Source organism: Mustela nivalis, assembly GCF_964662115.1.
Source record: "Mustela nivalis genome assembly, chromosome: 9".
Lineage (NCBI taxonomy): Eukaryota > Metazoa > Chordata > Mammalia > Carnivora > Mustelidae > Mustela > Mustela nivalis.
The window spans coordinates 107,112,490-107,117,990 of NC_139028.1; the positions used below are offsets into that span (position 1 = coordinate 107,112,490).

Sequence of the window (5,501 nt, forward strand, 5' to 3'; positions counted from 1 at the left end):
TTTGAACTTTGATTTCTAACTCAACATCGTTCAACAGCAAACCAACAGTTCTCTCTTATTTCAGCAACAGATGTCACAAATGATTGTGAGATACAAAGTCATTCCTTAGTTATATCAACAGCATCTGAAAAATATTGGAAAAACATGTCAAATTAACAACAGATAAGTTTCTAATTCATGTGTTTCTTACAGAGAAAGAATCTGAAAAGAGTATCTTTGATGTTGTTTTTGTGTATTTTGAAAACCCCTCTTTTCATATACCCAACATTAAAAAGAGAAACTTTATTAAGGAGAAATGCATAATCAATATTACATTAATGTCTCTTTCAATAACAGCAGAAGAAAATCACTGAGATCAAAAAAATTTTTTTGGCTTCTCCTAAAACATGAAGAGATAGGAAGGTCAATACAATAGAGATGAAAATCCAGGAATAGGTCCAAATCCATAAGATAATTTATTATGTGATAATGGTAATATTGTAGACATTGGGCATATATGGATTATGTAACAAATAGTATAGAAATAATGACTAGACTTTGGTATGGCTTAAAGCTGGAAACTTATCTACACAAAAATATATTTTAAGTGGCTCAATGATTTAAATGTAAAAATTAAACTTAAAGAAAACACTAAATTTGTTAAGCCTTTAAAGTGAAGAAACCCTGTATAAATACAAAACAAAACACACAGTAAATTTTCTGCATTAAAAAAATCAAAGTTTTCTGCACAGCAAAATGTACTGAAAAGTAATATACTTAATATTGAGAAAGAAATGTTTGTGGGTGTTGTAGAGAAGGTATTTGACTCAAAATAGCAATATGAGGGGCGCCTGGGTGGCTCAGTCAGTTAAGCATCTGACTTCGACTCAGGTCATGACCTCAGGGTCCTGGGATAAAGTCCCACACATCAGCAATGAGTCTGCTTTTTCCTCTCCCTCTGCTCCTCCCCCTTCTCATTCTCTCTCTCTCTCTCTCTCTCAAATAAATAAAACCTTTTTTAAAAATAGCAATACAGGGGTACCTGGGTGACTCAGTGGGTTAAGCTTCTGCCTTCAGCTCAGGTCATGATCTCAGAGCCCTGGGATCAAGCCCCGCATCGGGCTATCTGCTAAGCAGGGAGCCTGCTTCCCCCTCTCTCTTTGCCTGATGCTCTACCTACTTGTGATCTCTGTGTCAAATAAATAAGAAAATCTTTTTTAAAAAATAGCAATAAAAAAGCAAGCAAAAAACTTTTTTTAAGAAGGGCAACCTATATAAACACATCATTCACAGAGAAATAAATACTAATTTTTTGTAGCAATATGGAAAGATAATCAACCTGACTTATGGGGGGAAGGCAAACAAAACTAAATTATATTATTTTTTATTTATCATAATGATAATGTATAATAGAAGTTTCTTAGAGAGGATTTGAAGAAGTACTCACTCCAGATTTGCTACAACGGATTTAAACAGATACAGCAACCCTCCGGAGGCAGATGGGAACTATCTACCAGAACCGACCACATTATGCCCTTTGACTCCGAGATTCCTGTACTAAATACCTTCTAACCCTAAAGGTATATTCAAATTTATGCACATTAATATATTTATTATCACATTGTCTTTATTAGTAAAGATTAGAAGCCATATTGTTTACCAATGAGGGTGGGGAGGAGTCTAATATACAGATTAAGGAATGCAGCTGCTCAACAAAATGGAATACATCCATTGAAAAGGGGGACATTTCTCTTTCCATACAGATCACCTAGAAATATTAAGTGAAAGGCAAGTGGAAAAACCACGTGAAGAATATGCTTTCATAATTGTGGGGAAGAAAGAAAGCATATAAACATTAATGTTTACCAAATACAATGCAAGGTTTATATCTGGGGGGAAAAGAAGATGTTAACAGTATTGACCTCCAGGGAGGAAAACCGGAAGTTGGAATGGAGAGATAGAGGAAGTCTGGGGTTTTTACTCTAAGCATGTGCTTTCGTATTTATGATATTTTTACCATGGGGATGCTTTGTTATAGAAACCCCCAAAAATGGGAAGCAGAGAGGCTAGAGGGATGGAGGCAGGAAGGGAAGAAGCAAGAAAAGAAGGAAGGGGAGGAGGGAAGGAAGCAGAGAGGGAGTGAGGGAAGCAGGAAAAACGCAATTTGTAGCAATATATCAGAATATCAGAAGCAAGACCACTCTCAAAAAAAAAAAAAAAAAAGGAGGAAGTCTCTAATGGCAGTAATGCAAAAACAAATTTGTCCCCTCTAGAGATCCAAACTTTTCTTCAGCAAAAAATAACTACTGATTTTTTTTTTTTTTCCGATTGTATCTCAGCTCTAGAACCTCAGATTCCCAAGAGAGCCAGTGTCGATCCCTAGGTCCCAGCTATAAAATCCCCGACTGGAAGGAATCCCACAAAGAAAACTCAGTGTGAAATCAATTTGCACAAGTTGCAGAATACAGAAAAGAATCTAGAGGCAACTCTAGTGTAAGTAAAGTAATTCTTGATTTTCAGCATCTTTCTCATCACAGCGTATGCATGAAGTGGCAGAGAGAAAGGGTCAGAGCCAGAGTTCTCCCATTCCACCCCAAGACCAGGAGGAATCATCTCATCACTGGTGAGGTCATGGAAATGGAATGAGGAAGCTGAGTGTTGCCTGGGAAAAGACATGAATGAACAAATAGTTGAATGAATCAATTGATAGATCAATTGATCAATATTATATGTCTTTAATGTATTCTTTGTATATTTTACTATGGCCATTTGATGAGCACTCCATTCAATGCATGGCCCTTTGCTGGGAAGATTACATAGATTTGTTTACTTGATCCTCACAGAACTGCAAAGCAGACTTTATTTTTTTTTTCTTAGTTTTCCTTTTTTTTAATTTTTATTTTTAAGTCATTAACACTCACAGGAAGACAGTTCAAAGAGGTACAAAGATAGTACACAAAGGTACCATGTATCCTTTACCCATGTTCCTCCTGTGGTTACCTCTTACATAATTATACTACAGTATCAAACCAGATGTGTGTGACAATGTGTGTATGCAGCTCTGTGTCATTTTATCCCACGTACAGATTTGTGCAACCATCACCACAATCAAGATGCCGACCTATGCCACCACAAATGTCTGATTCCATACAAACCTCCCTCCTGCAACCCCTTACAGCCACACCCCTCCTCCCCAACCTTACCCCTGGCAATCACTAGTCTCCATAATGTTGTCATTTGGAAAACAGTAGGTAAAAGGAAACCTGCACTATGTGACTTTTTGAGTTTGTTCTATTCACTCAGCATAATGCCTTTGTGATCCATCCAAACTGTTGTATCAGTAATTTGTTCCTCTTTATTGCTGAGTAATACCCCACAGTATAGATATATCACTGTTTCTTTAACCAGTCACCTGTTGGAGGACATTTTGGTTATTTACACTTTTCAACTCTTATAAATGAAGCTATTATCAAAAATTATGTACAGATATGATCTCCCTGATATGAGGAAGTGGAGATGCAACATGGGGGGGGTTAAGGGGGTAGGAGAAGAATAAATGAAACAAGATAGGATTGGGAGGGAGACAAACCATAAGTGACTCTTAATCTCACAAAACAAACTGAGGGTTGGTGGGGGGAGGGGGGTTGGGAGAAGGAGGGTAGGGTTATGGACATTGAGGAGGGTAAGTGCTATGGTGAGTGCTGTGAAGTGTGTAAACCTGGGTATGTGCTATGGTGAGTGCTGTGAAGTGTTTAAACCTGGTGATTCACAGACCTGTACATAAAAATATATATTTATAAAAAATAAAAAATTAAAATATATATATATATTATATATATATATATATATATATATATATATAATGGAAAAAAATAAAATAAATAAAATCCGAGTCCAATAGATCACAGAAAATATCCTCTGACTCCACTGTGAAATCAAATATTACATCATTATATCATTGCCAATTCCAAAATTAAAGGATCACATGGTCTTAGATTTCTCTGCTCTTCTTTCCTGGAAACTTTTCAGCTGATACTTAATCTGCCAGCCATGGAACAAAACAATGGCACTGAAGTAACTGAATTCATTCTCCTGGGATTTGCTGGTCAACACAAGTCTTGGTATATCCTCTTCACTGTATTTCTAGTGATCTATCTGGCCACCCTGGTGGGGAATATGGGGATGATCCTACTCATCAAGAGTGACTCTTGCCTTCACACCCCAATGTACTTCTTCCTCCAACACTTGGCATTTGTTGATCTCTGCTACACCTCCGCTATCACTCCCAAGATGCTGCAAAACTTTGTCGAAACAGAGCAATCCATCTCATTCACAGGATGTATGGTGCAATTACTAGTCTATGGTGCCTTTGCAACAATTGACTGCTACATCCTGGCCGCAATGGCAGTGGACCGCTATGTGGCCATCTGCAACCCACTCCGCTATCCAACGGTCATGTCCCAGGCAGTCTGCCTTCAACTCCTGGTTGGTTCCTACTTCCTAGGCTTCCTGAATGCCTCTGTAAACACGAGTTTTACTTTCTCATTGAACTTCTGCAAATCCAATAAAATTAACCACTTTTTCTGCGATGAACCCCCACTTCTTGCCCTCTCGTGCTCCAACATTGACTTCAACATCATGCTACTAACTATCTTTGTGGGGTTTAACTTGATGTTCACTGTGCTGGTGGTCCTCTTTTCCTACATATATATCCTGGCTGCCATCCTGAAGATATCAACTGCTGCAGGGAGGAAAAAAGCCTTCTCCACATGTGCCTCTCACCTGACAGCTGTCATCATCTTTTATGGGACTCTGTCTTACATGTACCTGCACCATGGCACCAAGGAGTCTCAAGAGCAAGAAAAAATGGCTTCTGTGTTTTATGGAATTATTATCCCCATGTTAAATCCCCTCATCTACAGCCTGAGAAACCAAGATGTAAAGGAAGCCCTAAAAGGGATTAGAAAGAAGTGTTTCTAGTTTGATCATCAATTTCTAATTCTCTTGCAAACCAGGCTAACAGTGCCAATTTTTAAGAAATCAATACCAAAGAGACGAACAATCTAGGAAAAGTTGCTCAGTGTTTCTAATACTGAGCTGTAAATTAAAGTAACAATGAGATAAATAGTTTCTACTCATGTAACTGGCAAAAACTGAAAAAGAATGATAACACCTATTAATTTTTGTGACGTAAGGAAATTTATTCTGTCACCTACTGTTAATCGGAAATTGAAGTGTCACTTCACCCTAGAAGGAATCTAGCGATAAATTTTTAAAACAAAGAAAAACTCTTTAATTCAAAAACTCAGACTTGCAAATTGATCTATGGTTATAAAGATATATATTGAAGTTTTGTTGGGAAGACAAGAGCAAGAAAGTGAGTATTCCTCAATAGGGAAATAAATATGTATTGTTGAAATTCCAACTGTTTGCATAACAAATTTCTACAAATTTAAGGACTTAAAAACATGATTATTAATTATAGTTTTTATGAGTCGAAAATGTAGACACTGCTTAACTGC

The 5,501-nt window shown here is 37.2% G+C and overlaps 1 pseudogene across 1 annotated transcript; it reads left to right on the forward strand.

Annotated features, from left to right (window-relative positions):
* The first annotated feature begins 4,029 nt into the window (after positions 1 to 4,029).
* On the forward strand, positions 4,030 to 4,959 carry LOC309872940 (putative olfactory receptor 5AK3 pseudogene; annotated as a pseudogene). Its single transcript has one exon. The product of its transcript is annotated as a putative olfactory receptor 5AK3 pseudogene (transcript).
* Positions 4,960 to 5,501: the final 542 nt, after the last annotated feature.